General features: G+C 39.6%; 1 pseudogene; it reads left to right on the top strand.

Annotated features, from left to right (window-relative positions):
* Positions 1-13,271: 13,271 nt before the first annotated feature.
* Positions 13,272-14,080, top strand: LOC101425858 (G patch domain-containing protein 2-like; annotated as a pseudogene).
* The last annotated feature ends 7,889 nt before the right edge of the window (positions 14,081-21,969 follow it).

Raw genomic sequence — 21,969 nt, forward strand, 5'->3', positions numbered from 1 at the left:
TCTTTACGCTCCTTGCTTTGATTTATTTTTCATCTTCCTGGCTTGTTACATACAGATATCCCATTCCCACTCTTTCAATAATTCGGTCATTGTTTTTGTCATGTTCTCTCCCTCGGAAACAACTCTGTTTGATGAGAATGCATTTTTTAAATAATTGGACTTTTGCCTTAGCATTTGCAGTTAATGGAGACTCTCTTAATGTCTTGCAGGAATAAAGGATGAGAATGGCTTGTGTAGAAGCAGAGATTCGGGTTTTTTCCAGTACTCATGTCCATTGGGAGAGATGGTGGTCAGTCTGTCCAACTTAAAATTTGCCTCTAGGCTGAAGGAGAAATCACTATTCCAGAATAACCAGAAGCTAAAAAACCCAGAATTGACTCTTCAGGAATATATATATATTCATACACACACACACACATATATACACCATGAATATTAAAGTGTTCCTAAGACTGCTTCCCCAGCTCAGGCGGACTTTTCCCAACATTCAGGAACTACAAAAATGTGTGGTACCAGTAAACACTAAGCATTTTGTTTAAATATTAAACTTTAAAGTGCTGCATCAATTTTTAATGTGCAAGCTCTCCTTGAAAGCCTCAGCTGGGTTGTTCTTCCCTACCGGAGAAACACTTGAGAGTCATTAGCCAAGCGCTCCGGTTACAAGGAAAAGGCCGACCACGCTGCAAAACCTTCTCAGAGTGTCTCTGAAAAGCCAATACGCGAGCAGAAGGCAGGCTGGCTCTGAATCACTTAAAGCCCCTATTTCCAAAACTGCTTTAACCAGTCATATTCTCAGGAAGTTGCAACCCCAGGAATTTCTTCAGTCAACAGACTTCAGGCCTTCCCTCTTGCAAAGAATTGCTGACTGGAGCAACATCGTCTAGAACATGACTGCGCAGCAGTTTTTTTTGGTGGAATCGGGTGTCCCAGGGAGAACGTTCTGGAGTGAGAGTCGCTTCCTTGTTTCCTCCAAACACGTCCTCTGAGGAGTTACTGCAGTATTTGAAAAAGGAGCTATTAATTGTCTCAATTTACTGGCTTTCTATGTTACGTGTCACCATGGGTGGGGACTCCCCATTATTTATCCTTGTGTGACTGAGATAAAGGCCCACGAGGGGAGCAGGAAAGGTCTGGACCACGACGCCTGACTGGAAACTTGGACACGAGTGTCCTGGTTGTGGTGTGGAGGAGCATCAGTCGTGGACTTCACTCCTTCATTCATTCATCCATTGCCTCACTTATTGAACTAGGTAGCTGAGTGCCCGAGGTCAGAAAGTCCTTACTGTGCTTCAGGAAAGGTGAAAACTTAGTGAGATGTGGGGAGAATGGTACGAATGGAGGTCAGAGGTCAGTCCACGATGGGGTTGGGAGGTTTCTGTCGTTGCTTCTGTCAGTCTCAGCACCCCAGCCACACTGCCAGCGTCAGCAGGCTCAGGGGCTCTCCAGAGTCCATTCTGGGCTTCGGGCATCTTTATCAATTTTAGACTTTCTGAAGCTGTGCTTTAATAAGTTTTTGGTGCCAAGTAATTAGGGATGTAATGTGACAAAGGGGGTTTGAAATTTGGAAATAACAGAAGATGCTATTGCTTGAAAGTTGGCTGTTAGAGCTTTAAGAAGCAAGGATTTCATAACGATTTGCAGCTTCTCAACAACATGAATTATGTATGGCACAGAAAGGGGAGAAAATTATATGCCTTGTGTATTAGGCCTGGATCTTCTCTAACCACTCAAAAGGACAAGATTGTGGCTGAACATTTACAGTTCCTTTATTGTGTGCATGTGTTATCTGTACTACCCAGTGGGGCAGCCACTAACCACATGTGGCTATTTATATTAAAATTATTTAAAACAAAATTGAAAATTCACTTCCTCTGTTACATTAGCTACATTTCAAGGGCTCAATAGCCACATGTGGCTAGTGGCTACTGTGTTTGACAGTACAGATATAGAACATTTCCATCATTGCCAAAAGTCCTATCAGACAGCGCTATAGACAAGAATGGGAAGTTAGGAAACTTGGGCAATACAGCGTTTGTAGTAATGCCCTCTCGTTTTTCTCTCAGTGGCTATTCTAAACCTTCAGCTCACTCAAGGTTTGGACATCAGCACCTCCTCATTACTTTTAGCAAGTTGTGCCTGCAAATCTATAAAGAAAATAGCTGCCATTTAGTGTGCACCTTTCATGTTTTGGTCCTCCATCCCTACCACCTGCTTCTTTGCACCTGCATGTGCTACTCCATCCTTTCTGAGAGGAAGAAGCATCACCCCACCCCTGGGATTTAATCATGGAGACCTCTGATGGGGAGAGAGGTTCCCTGTCAATTGCGCCACCTCAGTTCTTGGTTTCTGCTGCACTTCACCTTGACTCTCTCCTTGTCTCTCTTTTGACGCGTCATCATCTTGCTGCATGACTCACTTGCTTAGGCACTGGCTCATTGCGCAGGCACTCAGCTCACCATGCACATACTGGCTCACCACATGGGCACTTGGCTCACTGTGCCGTCACTCATGTGGGCACTGGCTCAACAAGCAGGCAGTCACATGGGCACTTAACTCACCATGTGGGCACTCACACAGACACTCGGCTCACTGTGTGGGCACTTGGTTCACCACGCAGACACTCTCATGGGCACTTGGCTCACTACATGGGCACTTGACTTGCCAGAAAGACACACTTTCTGTTCTTTTTCACTAGGAGGCCCCAGGGATTGAACCCAGGTCCTCCCATATGGTAGGCAGAAGCTCTATCACTTGAGCCACATTTGCTTCCCTCTTTTATATATGTAACTAGAAAGTTTACTTTGAATTGCAGATTCACAGGAAGTTTGAAAATAATGTAAAGGGAGGTCCTGTGTACCTGTCACCCAGTTTTCTCCAGTGGTAACGTCTTGCTACTTTTTTTTTTTTTTTTTGAGGTACCAGGTCTGGGGATTGAAACTGGGACCTCATCATATGAGAAGCCAGCACTCAAACCACGGAGCCACATCGGCTCCCCTCTAGGGGTAATGTCTTGTATAACACTTATCAAAACCAGGAAATTGAGATTGCCGCAACCAACAGAGCTTATTCCAATCTCACCACTTTTACATGCGCTATTTGTTTGTGTGTGTATAATTCTATGAAATTTTATCACATGTTGAGATTCGTGTAACCACAGTCAAGATACAGAATAGATCCATCACAAGGATCCCTGTTGCTATCCTTTTATAACCACAGCCAATTCTCTTTCCCACCCCCTCTTTAAACTGTGTCAACTACTAATCTGTTCTCCATCTCTACAATTGTGTCATTTCAAGAATAATATAAATGATATATATGACACTTTAAATTTTTACTCAGCATAATTTCCACAAGATTCCTCCAAGTTGTTTTTTTTGTTTTTTGTTTGTTTATTTGTTCCCTTTTTTGCTGAGTAGCATTCCATGGTTTGAATGTGCTACAGTTTGTTTAACCATTCACTCATTGAAGGGCATCTGTGTTCTTTCCAGTTTTTGGCTGTTATGAATGAAACTGCTATAAACATTGGAGTTTTTATTTGAAGGTAAGTTTTCACTTCTCTCGGCAAAATGCCACCACCAGTGTTTGAGTGATCCAGTTTCTCTGCATCCTTGCCAGCATTTGGTGTTATTACTGTTTTTTATTTAACCATTCTTATATATGTATGGTTATAGCAGTTTGATATGGTTATGAATTCCAAAAATAGATATTGGATTATGTTTGTAATCTGGTCTGTACCTGGGTGTGATTGAGTTATGGCTGGGACTTTGATTGGGCCACATCATTAGTCCCCAAGGGGTGAAGACTCCCAGATAAAAGGCATGACAAAATATAGAGTTGAGGGTTCTTAATGTTGGAGTTTTGATGTTGGAGTTTGATGCTGAAGCCTTAAGCTGGAGCCCTGGAAAGTAAGCACACAGAGGAAAGAGAAGCAAGCCCCAGGAAAAGGAATCCTGAGCCCAGAAAGAAACAAGACCCCGGAAGGGAGGAACCCAGGAAACCTGAACCCTTGCAGCCGTTGGCAGCCATCTTGCTCCAACACATGAAAATAGACTTTGGTGAGGGAAGTAACTTATGCTTTATGGCTTGGTATCTGTAAGTTCCTACCCCAAATCAATAACCTATATAAAAACCAACCAATTTCTGGTATTTTGCATCAGCACCCCTTTGGCTGACTAATACAGTGGTGATATCTTATTGTGGTTTTACTTGGCATTTCTCTAATGGTTATTGATGTTGAACATCTTCTCATGTGTTTGTCATATGTATTCTTCAATGAAATGATCTCTTCCATTTTCTAATTGGATGGTTTGTTCATTTACTGTCAGGTTTTCAGTGTTCTTTATATATTCTAGATACAAGGCCTTCATTAAATTTGTATTTTATAAATATTTTCTCCCAGTCTCTGTAGTTTGTCTTTTCTTCGATAGAAAAAAGTTTTAAATTTTGATACGGTCTCTCGCCTATATTTTGAACTTACATTTTCAACCCAATCTGCTATGCTGCTCTTTTCCATTTAGTACAGAACTGCATCATGATCATCTACAATGAAACATGTTTCTTTGTGTGCTGTTACATCAGGCAATGATGCCGTAGTCTACCAGTTACTCAAATCAGAAACCTGGGAGCCATCCTTAGCGACTCCAGTCTTTCCAACTCCACCTCTTATCACCCACCAAAATCCTGTCTAGTCTTGCTGTTTGTCAAATCATTCAATTTTGTTTTATCCTCAGTGCCCTTGTCTTAGTTCAGACCCTTCTTATTTCTTTTCTGGTCAGGATCATTGCATAGCCCCTCTAATTGCACTCACTTCATTCTTGCCAATTTCTACACTGCTGCAGAATGATCTATTTAAAATGCAAACCAATTATGTCATTCCCCTGCTCAAAACATCGTGAAATAGGTCACCATCATCTCCAGAGTAAAGTTTCAATTCTTTAACCAGATGTACATGTTCTTTTGTATGTCCTCCTCACTGTCATCTCTCACTACTTTTCCGTGCTAATTGTTAGCTCCAACCATTCGAATCCTCTTGCAGTGTCTCAAAGGCATTGTGGTATCTTGATTGTGATTCTATATGGGAATGTTTTCCCTTGCCTCTCTTCTTGAGGCTTCTGCTCTGTGTTCAAGATTATACAAAAGGGCAACTCCTCCAGGGAGATGTCCTGATTGCCGTAGGCAGGATTACCTCCTCTTTCTCACATATATGCTCAGCATTAACTCAATCAAGGTAAGACTATATCTATATATCTGTATTTATTCCCAGAGCTTAACATAGCTTACAAATATTGTGGAATAAATAAGTGAATCAGCAGTTAGAGTCCCTCAATATTGAAAATACTTTTTCCCCATCTTCTTTACTGGATTGTAATGTTTTGAGGGCTGGAACCATCTCTAGTCTCTATCCCAGTACCTAGCAGAATGCCCAACTCACAAGTCATTTTCAGTAAATATTTGTTGGATAAATGATTGAAGGAAATAGACATCCTTGCAAAATGGTTCACACTAAGCTCATCTTTTTTCCCTTTGCTCAGCCTCAGGGTTGGGTAGTGAACTTAACAGTAAAAAGCATGGAAAAGTACAGAAGTTATTGATGGCTTGATATATGGCAGAAGCTACTTATGTTGTTTATAATTTAACAAGCACAAGCTGACTCTTCAACTGTTGGACAACCACTGCTTAACAAATAGAATCTGTCCTCAGTAGCTTGAAGTCAGATCCTGTCTTGACGTACTGTTGGCATAAAAAGAGATGTTAACCTTTTGGGTAATCTTTTCTGAAATAGTTGAGGTAGTTCACTGAAATAACAGATTATAATAAAAATAAAATTTTAGATTATAAACTTCTCTTTGGTGAATGCCAAATTCAGTGTGTACTATATAAAAATTGGCCAGGGCTGAACTTAAGTCAACATTATGGAACAGTTCTCATTTTTCTCCTTCTTCCTTTAAGCTCTCTTCCCTCTGCCACTGACAGGCACTGTGGTACCCCCTTGCTCCCCAAGTTCCCACTTCCAGAACACAGTACTCCATCTGACCCTAGCATTAATTAAATGAAGCTTGTCTTGGGAAGTGGATTTGGCTTCCCAAAGGACCAGGACCCAGGGTTCAATTCTGGGCCTCCTAACCCGTGTGGTGAGCTGGCCATGTGCAGTGCTGATGTGCACAAGGAGTGCTGTGCCACGCAGGGGTGTCCCCCATTTAGGGGAGCTCCCTGCGCAAGGAGTGCTTCCTGTAAGGAGAGCTGCCCTGCCTGAAAAAAGCGCAGCCTGCCCAGGAGTGGAGCCGCACACATGGAGAGCTAATGTAGCAAGATGATGCAACAAAAAGAGACACAGATTCCCAGTGCTGCTGACAAGAATCCAAGTGGACACAGAAGAACACACAGCAAATGGACACAGAGAGCAGACAACGGGGGTTGGGGAGGGTGGGGGGTGAGAAATTTTTTTTTTAAAGTGAGGCTTGTCTTGCATTTATATAAAACATGGGTGTCATTCCACGAACCAAAAAGCATCCACTAGCCAAATGGTGATTGTGAGGCATCACAGGGTATATGAACCAAGGAGAGGTTTCATGGTTTTGCCTGACGTGGAATATACCTTCTTTTCCTCTCACCAAAGACAATTATCCGGAAGAGGGAAGGACAGGCTATTAGGCTAACACTGGGTCTCTTGTGATCACCCCACCCTAATGACCATTATTTCACTCTAATTTGGCTGCCTAGTCCTATGGTCCCACGTGGGACCTTGTCATTGCTGGAAACTACTACACCTGAAGTTTCAATGTCATTTCCTGCTCTCTGACCATGACTTCTGGTCTTTCCAGTTTGCTTGGGGAATCCATTGCATAAACTTTGGACATTATTTAGCTAGCCAATTCATTAATCATTGTCACTGTCTCCTCACTTTATTCCCTCCTTATCCAGGCCTGATTCCATGGTTCTGTAGAATCACTCCTTAGCAAATGCTAAGGATTTTACTTCCCCCCTCCTTTTCTGTCCATCATACCCTTCTGATAAAACCCCAACCTTGAAAGTACCCTACTGTCCGTCTTCACCATGATTCCGACTCACTGTAAATTTACGAGCTTAAGTCTCAAGTTGACAATAGTGCTGTGCACTCCTGGAATTATTTCTTTCTCTTCAGACTCCCATAGTCCTTCTTCCATCATCATGTTCAACTGATACCTGACCTTCAGGCCCATAGTTCCTCATCTTCCCCATTTACTGAAACTTGCAGACCAGCCTATACTTGCACCCACCTCCACCTTGTGTCCTCTCAGCAAAGGTTAATCCCTTCACTTTTCAACAGGTTTCATTCACATTCCCTTTTATTGCTCCCATTGATTTTAGTATCCTAGGAAGAACCATGTTAGTGGCATGAGGAAAATAACGTGATAAACATTCACCTTCAATACAGTCATAATTGCTAATCTAGATCTAATAGGAGAATTCTTTGTATTGAATTTTTCCCCAGGAAACTTACCTGGACTACTTCCAGCAAATTAATCTGCCCTTTAAACTGTGATACTCTACGGCCAATCAGCAAATCTACGCTTTTCTACCTGACTTTTAAGAACCTGCATAATCCAGGCCTGCTTTATCTAACTCTGTTTCCAGCCATGCAACACATCAATTCCTCTGATCAGAAAGAGCTCTTCACTTTCTCATGTTATACCTTTATTAACATTATTACCTGAATCTCTCTCTATTCCCCGTTAAGCTAATAAGTGGCAGGGGACTATCTGACCCTCAATCCTATTTGTTTTCTAAAATCATTAAGATGTAAGTAATATCCATTTATGTTACATTATTAGGTAATAAACTGACTATCAAAAGTCATAAAATGTCTTGTTTTATAAATATAATTAAAATTTTTTAAAACTTTATAGATATCTTCAAACATTAAAGTAGAGACTGGTATAATGAACACCCATGTAACCATCACCCAGCTTTAAGAATTATTAACATTTTTCCTATCTTATTTAATATACCCTCCCTGGGTATTTTTTTTTTTTTTTTGGAAGAATTTCAGACCAAATCTCAGACATTGTGTTTTTAAAGTCTTGTATGCTTAAATATATAGATATAACTAATTAGGACTTTTTAAAAAATCCTAAACATGACCACCATGCTGATATCATACTGTGATGGTTAACTTTATGTGTTGATTTGGCTAATTATGGTGTCAAGTTGTTTGGTCAAGCACTGGCTTAGTTGTCCCATGGAGGTAATTTGTGGGTGGAATTGGCATCTACAATCAGTTGACTTTATGCAAAGGAGATCATCCTTAACAATGTGAGAGGGTCTCATCCAATCTGTTGGAGGCCTTAAGAGCAAAAGCTGAGGGCTTCAGGGAATCTCTCAGTCACTATCATCTAGAAGAGAGAAGACAATGGGTGATATGTCCAGGAGAAAATGAAAGCAGCAGGGGATGCTAAAATCCTGAAGGTAGAAGAGGAAAGATCCCTAGTGTTGCTGTGAGGGTGATTGTTTAGGAAGCCATATTCTAGTGATCAAGCTAGCAAACATCTTCTGACATAAACGTGTCCGGTGCCAAGGAGCAGAAGGATTGGTCCATGGGCTGCACCTATGAATGGGAGTGCTTGGGCAAGAGAATCAGGGCTATGCCCTGCAAGATTGGCAATACCTGGCAAGAAACTGGGCAACATCTTTTGTCTTATTCCAGATGACAAATTTTCTTGGATCTGAATTTCTAGTCACTAGAAGTGACTGAGGAATTCAATAGAATCCAAGGCCAAACAACAACAAATATTCAACACATTCACACTTGACACTTTTAAAAACTTTTTTATCAGAAGTGTAGATTCAAACCATAGAGAGCAAAAACTGATAAATTAGCAACTATTATGGTAAATTTTTGAAATTTATAAGTTTGAGTAAACAAAAGATTTGAAGGCTTTGGATAAATAACATAGCTAACAAGCTAAATATATATGTTCTTGTGTATATATCTATATCTAAAACATTTTGTACACACAAAATTGAAAAAACACATTTTAAAAAAGGACAGATTAGACATTCATGAGTATTGGCCATCTATTAGACCAAAACAAAGCATATTTCAACATATATTATAAGAAATCAAATTATTCAGTCTATTTTCACTAGCCATGATGTTAAAAAATTAGGAATCAACATAAAAACACTTGAAAATTTCCCTTGAAAATAATGATAATAATAATAAGCTTCTTATGAAATAACAAATATTGTCTCTTTCAGAAAAATAATAAGATGGGTAATCTTTTGGAATCCTTAATTAAGGAAAACATTCTTTTGTAAGCAGTATTGGGAATAAGGAAGAAAATTTAGCTACAGATCTGGAGAACATCAAAATATGGGATGAATTCATTCATTCAATTAGTATTTGTTAATCATCGACTTTAATATATTATTTCATACCATAAATTTGAGCATATTTAGACAAATCGTTAATTTTCTGAAAAAAACAAAATTGAATAAATAAAAAATTTGCATAGATAAGTAGAGATTTAAAATGTAGTTAAAAGATCTACCTTTTAAAAAGCTACCAGACTCAGCAGTTTTTAAGGGTGATTTCTAATGAATTTTTATGGAATGCATAATTTCTGTGTTACATTAACTGTTGCAAAGAATGTAAAAGCTTGAAAACATCCTAACTTATTCTGCGAAGCTAGTGTGATCCTTACACAAAAACTGAGCAAGGATTGTGCACACAGAAAAGAAACCCCAGGCAAAATTCATTAATAAACTTGACAGGAGTCCTACATAAAAGCTAACAAATTAAATCAACCATGTATTTAAAAAATAATATATTATTACCAGGTAGGTAAGAAAGTTTCTATATTAGGTAGACTCTGAATTTAATTCACTAGTTAATGGTTTAAAGAAGCAAAGAAATACATTATCTCAATAGATATTGAAAAAATATTTGACAAAATTCAGCATCAATTTGTGCTAATAAGTAGGAATGGAAGGATACTTTTTAAACTTTACAAAGGTACCTCTTAGAAATCTACAGCAAAAAGTCACATATAATGATGAATTATTCAAAGTATTTTCTTTACCTATGGAAAAAAGATCAGAATGTTAATTATCACTACTTTTGCTGGAGTTTCTGGCCAATGCAATTATACATGAAAATAAATCAGGCATGTAAATATTAGAAAAGAAAAGAAGGGAAGCTATCATTGTATTTTCAGTCAACATGGTTATCTTCCTGAAAATCCAAGAGAATAAAATGACACACTGCTGGAACTAATGAGAACTTAGCAGAGAAACTGGATACAAAACTAAAATGCAAAAAGTAATGTATTTTCCATATATGACCATAACTAATTAAACTACCCAGTTCCCAAGAGAAACCAAAACTTCAAAATAATAAGAAAACTCAAAGTATTTGTGTAACTATCTGAAAACAATAATTAAAAAATGTTATTGGAAGACATAAAAGAAGACCTAAGCAAATTCCTCAATTAGCGAAAATTCAATATTTTGAAAATAATGCCCTCCACATATATTTATAAATTCTGTGTATCCTGGTTGAATCCTACCACATTGTATAAAACAATCATCTGGTCTTATTTTAGAAGGTGAATTAAAGACATTTTCCTACTCCTGCTTTTGGAAGTTATTCAAAAGTAACAACAAAAAATAGAAACAAGCACAAATGCTACTTCAGTGAAAGTTGGAGACAAGCCTGTGACTGAATCATAGTTTAGGAGAAATGAATAACAATGCGGTGGAATATAAGCAGGGGTGCAGGAGTATGCCCAGAGATACCCTTGTGACTGCAGAATCCTAATGAAACTGAGAAAGCACGGTTCTCCAAAGTAAAAGCTACACCCGAGAGGGAAACCAACAAGGCAGGTGGGCACATGAGTTCATGTACGTTGCATGAAGAAGAGGGGTGGTCGGGGCTGAGCGAGCCTTATTTTCAGGAAGCATTCCGTGAGCTAAGCGGTACTGAGGAGAGTCAAGCTTGTGAACATCCCCAAACTGCGGATCTCTACGGTCTGATCAAGAAATCAAGAGAGAAAGTGAAAATAGCCAATATCTGATATTACATAAGATACTACAATAATCAAAGGAGCAAATTCATGCCAATAAATTTGAAAATTTAGATGAAATGGAAAAATTATTAGAAAAACAGAAGTCCTGAAAACTGCTACAAGAAATGTAAAATCTGCACATTTTGTATCTATTGAAGAGAATGACTATGTAATTAAAAGACTTGCCACAAATAAAACCCCTACCATCAAAGAAAATCCTTAAAGAAGGAGAATTAGGTAGAACACAGTCCCTGGTGAATTTTACCACTTATCTGTGGAAGAAATAATATCAATTTTACACAAACTTTTCCAGAAAAGAGAAAAAGAAAGGAAAAATTTAAAATTACTCTTTGATGCTTACATAAGCTGGTTTCCAAAATCTACAAAGGATGTTATTAAAAATTAATGTCTCTCATGAGCATAGATGCAAAAGTCCTAAACAAATTATTAGCAAATCGAATCTAGTGATACTTAGAAAGATAATAGATCATGACCAAATGTGGCTTATTTAGAGAATATGAGACTGGCTTAACATTGAAAAAACAAACCTATGGTTGCAAATCACCAGATTAATAGAATAAAGGAAAAAAAAATTGTGATCATCTTGGTGGATTTAGAAAGATTATTTGATATAAATTTAACATCTGTTCATAATTAAAAACAATCCTAAATAGGAAGACACATTCACAATCTGGTAAATCCTAAAATAAAAAAAAAAACTCCAATAAACCAAACATCATAGCTAATGGGAAATATTGCATGAATAACCTCTTAGACTGGCAATGAGAGAAAGATGCCTACCAAAATTACTTCTTTTTTTTTTTTAAAGATTTATTTTATTTATTATTTCTCTCCCCTCCCTCCCCCTTGCCCTGTTGTCTGTTCTCTGTGTCCATTTGCCGCGTTGTTGTTTTGTCCACTCCTGTTGTTGTCAGTGGCACAGGAATCTGTGTCTCTTTTTGTTGTGTCATCTTGCTGTGCCAGCTCTCTGTGTGTGCAGTACCATTCCTTGGCAGGCTGCACTTTCTTTCATGCTGGGCAGCTCTCCTTATGGGGCGCACTCCTTGCGTGTGGGGCTCCCTTACGCGGGGGACACCCCTATGTGGCACGGCACTCCTTGCGCGCATCAGCACTGCGCATGAGCCAGCTCCACACGGGTCAAGGAGGCCCAGGGTTTGAACTGCGGACCTCCCATGTGGTAGGCAGATGCCCTATCCACTGGGCCAAGTCCACTTTCCAAAATTACTTCTATTCAACATTGTACCGGAGGCCCTAGGTGGTGAAATCAAAAGAAATATTAAAGGTAGAAGAACTGGGAGGGAATAAATACATCTCATTAAAATATTAAGATATGGTAGTTGAATATCTACGGTAATTTGATATATGATAAAGAAGGCATTTAAAATCATTGAGGAATATAGCTTTGCTCTTTGGATTAGCAAAAATGAAAAGATTATTGATACCTGATGGTGGAAGTTGCAGAGAAATGGGTAGGTATGTAAGCTAGCATGACATTTTCAGAGAGCAATTTCTTAGGATCTCTTTTAAGAAATATACTAATTCCTTAAGCCAGCAATTCCATTTTTAGATATTTATCCTAGAGAAACTTTTTGCCTGTGCACAAAGAGTCCTTGGAGAATTGTTTCAACAGGGAAAAATAGATTACAATCAGAATGTCCTTACAACTAAATTAAAATATTATATAGCTATACTGTGGACTATAATGCAGAAATTAAAATCAATGAGGTTAAATATGCAAACAATTATGTGAACTGATATGTGTCATTTCCAGAACATATTTTAAAGTTTTTAAGAGAATTGTAGAATAATATACATAGTGTGATTCCACTGATGTCAACACAATCTTACTACGGACATATGAGTTACCTCAAGTTTACCCAATTTAACAATAAGGAAACTGATGCACAGAAAGGGAAAGCTGGGAGGCCTGGAAGATTATCTGGGGAAAATGCATTTCAGGTAGAGAGAACAACCAGTACAAACGCCCTGGGGTAAAAGTATGTTAGGCTGATTTGAGGAAAAGTGAGGAGACTCATGTGACTGGAGGGAGGTATTAGCGAACGATCAGGACTGCTAAGTGGTTAGAACATGTTGAGAAGTTTGGCTTTTATTTTAAGAGAAGTGGGAATCTTTGGAGCGTTTTGAGCTGAAAGGTGACATGATTTGGCTTCCATTTAAAAATAGTTCACTTTGGAGAGAGGGAAACCCCGGCAGGGAGACTCAGCCCAAAAAGCGGTGGCCGTCGGAGGTGGCTGTGGCAGCCGATGTGGCCTCATGGATGAGCTGGTACATGACTTGACCTCAGCCTTGGAGCAGACATCAGAGCAGAGTAAGCTTGGTGAGCTGTGGGAGGAGATGGCTTGAGCCCTCGGCAGCAGAGGCGGCAGCTTCGGAAAAGGAGAGGCTGGAAGCGCCGTTCAGACTTCACTCACCTGGCAGAACATACCTGCTGCTACAGTGAGGCCTCTGAGTCAAGTCTGGATGAAGCTGTTAAGGACTGTCGAGAAGTGGCACCAGTCACCAATTTTAGTGACTCTGATGACACAATGGTAGCCAAACGGCACCCAGCTCTCAATGCCATTGTTAAGAGTAAGCAACATTGCTGGCATGAATCTGACTCCTTTACCGAAAATGCTCCTTGTCGACCACTCAGGCGCCAGCGGAAGGTAAAGCGAGTGACATCAGAGGTGGCTGCTAGCCTCCAGCAAAAGCTCAAGGTGTCAGATTGGAGCTATGAGAGGGGCTGCAGGTTCAAGTCTGCTAAGAAGCAGCGTTTGTCCCGCTGGAAGGAGAATACTCCCTGGAACTCTGATCAGGCCATGGGTTGTGTGAATCAGCAGAAAATAGGACTTTCCTAAGCAAAACGGGGAGGAAAGAAAGAATGGAGCGTGAAGCAGATGAACAAAAACAGGGGTCTGATGAGAACATGTCCGAATGGTGAGACCTCCTTTACTGAGTCAAAGATTTTTCCTGTTAATCTTACCCAAAGTATAAATTCAGTCTTGATGAGTCCAGTTTTCTTTAAAATCAACCACTTAGAAGCCCTCCTTAATGCATCCACTTGTTTAGCTTTTGAAAGTCCTAGTCATTATCTATTTCCCTATGTCAAGAAGGCTATATGCAATAGAAACACATTTATTTCTAGAAGTTGTTTAAAATATGTACCTCAAATATATAATCAAGAATTTTAAAAATAGTTTTCTGCTCCATGCTGTGTAGCTCACATGTAGGTGTCATTCTTTAGAATCAGTCTCAGCAAACTGGTGTGTGTATGTGTGTGTGAGAGACAAAATTCTGGTGTTGTGCATACCAAGTTTGTAAAAGCTCCTGGTAAGCTGCCTTTACCCACTAAGAATCATTGCTTTAGTTACTTAGGGGCTATAATTATGCTATCAGCCACATACAATTTTACTGTATTGATTTAAATTTTATGGCTGACATTCAAGTTGTCAGAACACTTGGTAAGCTTTGAAAATAGCAGTACTGAGTCCTGTTAGTCTTATTCGAAATATAATTGAGCCAGAAAAACTTGTCTCTAATGGGTATATATTTATGTCAGTGTAGTTTTTGGCAAACTTTTTTTTTTTAATGTCTCTGATAGACAGTCCTAGGAACATTGATACCCCAGCTTGGTACTTTAATATTATTAATATTAATGCATGATACCTCTTTCTCAGTGAGGATGCTGTTGGTGTTTTGGTTGGGACAGTTCTTTGTGGTGAGGGCCTGTCTCATGCAGAATATTTAGCATCTCTCCATTGTTCTCTTGTTCTCCTCTTCCCTTTCATTGCATCAACCCCCTTGGCTCCATGGATGCTCCCTAGGTGGTTTGAGTACTCGCGGTTGAAACCATTGTATTCTGTTGTTAATACTCGTTAATGATTTTTAAACACTGTTTGCCAGGAAAAAAAAAAATAGTTCACTTTGGCTGCCATGTTGAAAATAGATTGTAGAGGAACAAGAATTCAAGTGGGAAGACCACTTGGGAGATTACTGCAATAATACTGATGACAGGTGATGATGGCTTGGACCAGCAGCAGTGGAAGTGTTGAGGAGTGGTCCAATTCTGGATATATTCTGAAGATAGAGCAAAGAGGACTAAATGCCAAATTTGATGGAGGAATAAGAGAAAGACAGGAGACATAAGATTTTTGGCTTGAGTATATAGAAGGATGGACTTGCCATTAACTGAGATGGGGAAGATGAGGCGTTGGGCTTTTTCACATGGTCAGTTTCAGATTTCTATTAGGCATTCAAGTGGATTTGTGAAGTTGGTGAGTAGATGTGCAAGACTGGGTGGGATCAACAAGATAGTGAATACTGATGGAAGAGAGAGCAGGTATGAGGCTGAGTCACATCTGTTTCCAACATTGAGAAGAAGAGAAACCAGCAAAGGAAACTGAGAAGCAACCAGAGAGGTAGGAGAGAATCCAGGAGTGTGTACCTGGAAGTCAGGTGAAAACTTCTGTCAAGGAGGAGGGAGTGTACAACTGGGCCAAATGCTGCTGATAGGCCAAATAAGATGTGGCCTGGGAATTAACCGGTAGAGTTAGCAGTGATGTGGTCATTGTTGACCTTAACTGAAGCAGTTCTGATGTAGTGATGCGGGAGGAAGCCTCGCTGGAGAGAGCATGGGAAGAGAGGAATTAGGGAATGAATCTAGACAATTCTTCTGAAGCATTGTTTTGCTGTGAAGGGAAGCAGAAATATGGGGCAGTTTCTGGGGGGAGGGGAGGAGAGTTTTGTTGTGGTTGTGGTCATGGTTGTTATTTCTCTTGCTGTGGTTAAGAGCCAGGGTGTGCTGAAGAGTGTTCCAGTAGTGATAGGAAAATTGATATAGGAGAGAGAAAGAAATACTGTTATAGAAAGCCTTGAGAATGTGAGGAGGGTGGGATGTGGATGGCTTTAGCTAGGCACGTGGACAGTCCATCTATAGTAACAGTTAGGAACTCAGTGTGTATATGCACAGAAGCTGGTAGGTCTATTAATTTGTGAGGATAGGAATATGCGGAAGTTCTCTTCTGATTGCTTCATTTTTTTTGGAAGAGTAGGAGGCAAAGTCTTCACATATGAATGAAGATGGGAAAGAGGTGGTTTGAGGTAAAAGGAAAATGAGCGAATTAGAGTGAGAGAGTACATGGTCTTAGGAAATATAATGTGATTTACTTGTGATAAAGTCGGAGAATAAACACCTATTTTCGAGAGAAGGCCTGAACCACAGTAGGTTTTCCTTTTTCTGTAGAGAAACAAAACCTACAGATGCCCTAAATTCCTTTCTTTTGTTTTCATGAAAACAGCAACCAAAAAGTAAAACTAGGTTGGAAGACATGATCATCTCGTTAAGAAGATCCAATGCACTTCATGTTTTTCTGTCCCAGTGCTTAAGAAGCACAAAATATAACATACAATATGGCTCTTCAGACAGAATGTCCAGAGTTCCTAGAAGAAGAAAATGTATAACATGTAGACGAATCTCAAGCCACACTGCTGTGATCACAAAATCACTGTTGCAAATGCATGATGACAGAACTCTCTCCACTGAAGACAGAACCTATCATTCAAACCAGAGTTGCAGGAAGGAGTCATTGGCAAGGCAAGATGAGATTAAGTGCTGTAAGACACTCTGTTCCTGCTTGAAGTAGCTTGATGGACTGAATTACATTAAGTAATTAAATAAGGTGAGATGGCTTTCAGAGCTATCCTGATACAGCCAGTTCATCAAGGTCCTTGGTAGCTTAATGTCCAGCTTCATAATCTCTGTGACCTGATTTTTTTTTTTCAACAACACTATTAGCATGTCCTTGACAATGGACAATGACTAAGACTCAATTTATTTTGGCTTGTTTATATCTAGGGTCGCATGGTGGCAAGAAGCTAAATCTTGAAGTATTTTGAGGTTGGGCAGCAGCATTCAGCAAATAAAATCAATGTTTTCAAAGAAAGCTCAGTTCCTTAGATATCATAATCAACAAAACTTTAAGTAAATAGTCTAGCAAGGCTCTTTGTCATATATGTAGTCAATTAAGTTTTCTGAATTATACTACATATTCTTGTTAACTGGCAGCTGGTATTTTCCCTGCCACATAACTTGTTGATTTGATCTTTATACCTTTCCTAAGGAATTTTCTTAGTCTGGGTACTACAAGAAGCAGATGCCATGATGGTATTATATGTGCGAGAGATTTATTGGAGAAAATGCCTCTGAGGGAAAGTGGGAAAGGAGCGGGGTGAGTTTGGGAGATCTGTCAGACTGCAGTGCAGGGCTGACTGCTGTGAGGAGTGGGGAAGGAAGGAAGTTTGGGTAGGAAAAATCTTAGACTGTGATGCAGTTCTAAGAAAGTTTCCGTAAGTGTGATGGGGAGTTTTAGAGCCAAAGTTACCCACTGAAAAGCAGAGTTGCATCTTCCAGGAACAGACCTGCCTTCGTATCCCTGCTGCACTGAACTAATGGCGGGACCCAGCCAATAGGAACTGCAACCTCTGCTCCAACACAGTGGTAGATTTCGGAGCTCAGCCGCTGGGACTGTTGGTTAACTATACTCCGCACTGTCAGAGATTTGACAGGTATTTCTTTGTTAAAGTAAAGTGTTTTATTGCAGTATAGCATAATACAGAATATTGTACAAATCATACTTACGTAACTCTTTAATTTTTTAAATGCTAATGGTACTTATAATAATTTATATGCAGTAGAATGCTCAAATTTTAAGGCTATAGCCCAAAGATTTTTGACAAGTGTATACAACTGTGTTACCATTACACAGGTCAAGATATAGAACATGTCCATCACTCCAGAAAGTTCCCTTGTGGGGTCATTCCCCCTCCCCCAGTCCAGAGGCAACCACTATTCCAATTTCCCTTTTTTTTATTTGAAGAAGTTTTTAGTACATTAAAACTAAGGTATAGTACAGTAAAATGTAATATTCTCACTTTTAAAAATCAGTTTTGTTGATACATTTTAATAAAGCATAAAGCTATCCAATATTCTGATTTCTATCACTAAAGATCCTCTATTCTCTCAGAATCACACTTACATATCCTTTTGTGTCTGGATTCTTTTGCTAAACATAATGTTGTTGTTGTTTAAATTAGAGGAGCTATAGGTTTACAGAAAAATCATGCAGAAAGTACAGAGTTCCCATATTATCTTCCCACCCCCCAGTAGTTTTCCCCATTATTAACACTTTGCATTAGTTGTGGTACCTTTGTTACAAATGATGAAACAATGTCATTACAATTATACTATTAACTATAGTCCATAGTTTACATTAGGTTCACAGTTTGTGCTAAATAGTTTTATGGTTTTATTTTTTAAACATTTTTATTCTAGTAACAAACATACAATCTAAAATTTCTCCTCTTAATCATGTTTAAACATATAATTCGATGCTGTTAGTTACATTCACGATGTTGTGATAACTATCACCATCATCCCTTACCAAACTTTTTCATCACCCCAATCAGAAACTCTGTACCAATTAAGCATTAACTCCCCATTCCCTGCCTCCAAACTGGCCGCTGGTAACCTTATTCTAGTTTCTAGTTTCTGACTCTACGAATTTGCTTCTTATGATATTTCCTTTCAGTGAGAACATACAACATGTTTTTTTGTGTGTCTGACTTATTTCACTCAACATGTCTTCATAGTTTTGAGATATATTCCATGCTGCATGAACCATTGTCTCTTTTATTTTATTACTGAATATTATTCCATTGTATGAATGTATCACAGTTTGTTTACCTATTCTGTTGGTGAACATTTGGATTGTTTGAAGTTTGGAGCTGCTGTGCACTGAACTCTCTTATACAAGACTTTTTGTGGACATATGAATTCATTTCTGTTGGGTAAAACCTGAGAGTAGAATTTCTAGGTCACGGGATAAGTTTAACTTTATTAAAAAATATCAAATAGCTTTTAAAAATTATAATGAATTTTATTGAAATGTAGTCATAAAAACCATACATTCCTTCTAAAGTTACTTTTTTTTTTTAAAAGATTTATTTATTTTATTTATTTCTCTCCTCTTTCCCCCCTCCCACCCCAGTTGTCTGTTCTCTGTGTCTATTTGCTGCATGTTCTTCTTTGTCCACTTCTGTTGTTGTCAGTGGCGTGGGAATCTGTGTTTCTTTTTGTTGCGTCACCCTGTTGTGTCAGCTCTCCATGTGGGCAGCACCATTCTTGGGCAGGCTGCACTTTCTTTCGTGCTGGGCAGCTCTCCTTAGGGGCGCACTCCTTGCGCGTGGGGCTCCCCTACACGGGGGACACCCCTGCGTGGCAGGGCACTTCTTGCGCGCATCAGCACTGCACATGGGCCAGCTCCACACAGGGCAAGGAGGCCCGGGGTTTGAACTGTGGACCTCCCATGTGGTAGACGGACGCCCTAACCACTGGGCCAAGTCTGCTTCCCTAAAGCAGGGATTCTTAACCTTTTTTGTTCCATGGACCCCTTTGCCAGTCAGGTGAAAAACCACAGACACCTTACTAAGTCCACACTATAGTCTGTATTATTTAATAAAAATGTCACACTAGCACCAACATGTCCCCACAGGAATAATGTGTTTCTGTATTTCAATTCAAGCTCACGGGCCCTTGATTAAAACCCTTGCTCTAAAGTGTACAATCAGGCAAGCAGATGTGGCTCAAGTGATTGAACTCCCACCTATAAAATGGGTGGTCCCTGGTTTGGTTCCCAGTGCCTCCTAAAGAAGACAGCGAACCTGCGCGATGGGCAGGCGCAGAAGCTGATACAACAAGACAACGCACCAAGAGACCCAAGAAGAAAAACATAATGAAAGACACAGCAAGGTAGGGAGTAGAGTTTCCTGGTGCCTCCTAAAGACCACGAGCAAGACAGCAAGCTGATGCAACAGGCTGGCATGGTGAGCTGATGTAACCAGATGACACAAGAGACACAAGGAGGAAAAACATAATGAGAGCACAGCAAAGTAGGAATGTAGGTGGCTCAAGTGATTAGGTGCCTCCCTCCCACATCAGAGGTTCTGGGTTCGGTTCCTGTTGCACCCTAAAGAAACAAGGAAGATGAACAGACAAAGCGAGAACAAAACATCGAAAGGATGGGGAGAAATAAATAAAATAAATCTTTAATAAAAGTAATAAAGTGTATAATCAATGGCATTTGGTATAATCACAGTGTGCAATCATCACTTCAATCAATATATTAGGACATTTTCATTACTCCAAAAAAACCAAAAAGCTGAAACCATAAACAAACAGAAATAGAACCCTACCCCTTAGTGGCCACCACTCAATTTTTTTAATCCTTTCTCTGCCATAAATAATTGCTAATCTATTTCCATCTCTATAACTTATTTGTATTTACATTTTGTACAAATGGAGTCCAACAATTTGTAGTACTTTTTGTCTAGTTTCTTTCACTTAGCATACTTCTCTTTGTACCATTGATGGAAAATTATTAATGTATTATGATACACCACTGTATATGTTTGCTTTGGTTGTATTTTTGCCCAAATATCATCCTGATTTTAACATCAAATACATTTGTTCTGTTTCAGAGAAAAACATTCTTTTACATGCACTGTTTTTTTAAAAAATATTTATTTATTTATTTATTTATTTCTCTCCCCTTCCTTCCCCCCACCGCGGTTGTCTGTTCTCTGTGTCTATTTGCTGTGTCTTCTTCTTTGTCCACTTCTGTTGTTGTCAGCGGCATGGGAATCTGTGTTTCTTTTGTTGCGTCACCTTGTTGTGTCAGCTCTCCATGTGTGCGGCACCATCCTTGGGCAGGCTGCACTTTCTTTCACGCTGGGCGGCTCTCCTTACAGGGCGCACTCCTTGTGCATGGGGCTCCTGTGTGGCAGGGCACTCCTTGCGCGCATCAGCACTGCACGTGGGCCAGCTGCACACGGGTCAAGGAGGCCCGGGGTTTGATCCGCGGACCTCCCAGGTGGTAGACGGACGCCCTAACCACTGGGCCAAGTCCGCTTCCCTACATGCACTATTAACCACACTTACTTTTCACAAGAGGATTTGCTATGCTATACAGTCCCATGTTTCATTTTTTAGCTTTTCTTCTAGTAATCTACACGACTTAGACTTTCCCTTTCAGCCACAATTCATGCCCATATATAGTGCTGCTACTCACACGCACTATGTTGTTTTCACACACATTTCTATTCATTTCCAAATGTAACAAACAGGGTTTTTTGGAGGTGTTTTAAATTTTGACCTTTTGTTATCACCACTTGCCTATTGATGGTCTGTCTTAATATTTTTCTTTACTCCATTATTTGTGTTCTTCCATGATTTCCTGGGTGTTGGTATTTAAACAAACTTCCATACCTGTTAAAGTCCTCTTGCTCAGCTAAGGCAGAGGATTACAGGTCAGTTGACGTTCGTTAATGTTACGTGCTGGTGTCCTCTCCAGAGGCAGAAATGTGCTTAGGAGGGTCGTCAGAGCGGGCAGTGGGGTCTTTTAAAGAGAAAGGACAGGATAATTCAGGGCTAAGCATTTCTTCATTCTTTCCATTATGTTTTTGAATAAAGAAAAATATGACTTTTAAAAAACTAATAATTGAACACATTTTATTTTGTTTTTAGCTCTTTCACTGTGCCTGGCAATGTTCTAAGGATACAGACAAAAAAGACAGAAATCTTTACATTTACGGTGCTCACTAAAGTGTGTGAGGGCCGGAGATGGAGGAAACTGACAATAATGAAGTTGTAAGTAAAAGGTAGAGTATTTCTAGTGTTGGTAAGTGCTATGGGGGAAAGCGAAGTAGGAAAGATGACATGGCATTCCCATAGCGGCGACGTGGCTGTGAGGATGTCAGTTCTAAGGAGCGTGATCGGGGAGGCCTCTCTGGCGAGGCTGAACCTCTGAAGGAGGACTTGCCAGGGAAGGAGATACGTATGGTAGGGCTG

Source organism: Dasypus novemcinctus, chromosome 8 (genome assembly GCF_030445035.2).
Source record: "Dasypus novemcinctus isolate mDasNov1 chromosome 8, mDasNov1.1.hap2, whole genome shotgun sequence".
Taxonomy (NCBI): Eukaryota; Metazoa; Chordata; class Mammalia; order Cingulata; family Dasypodidae; genus Dasypus; species Dasypus novemcinctus.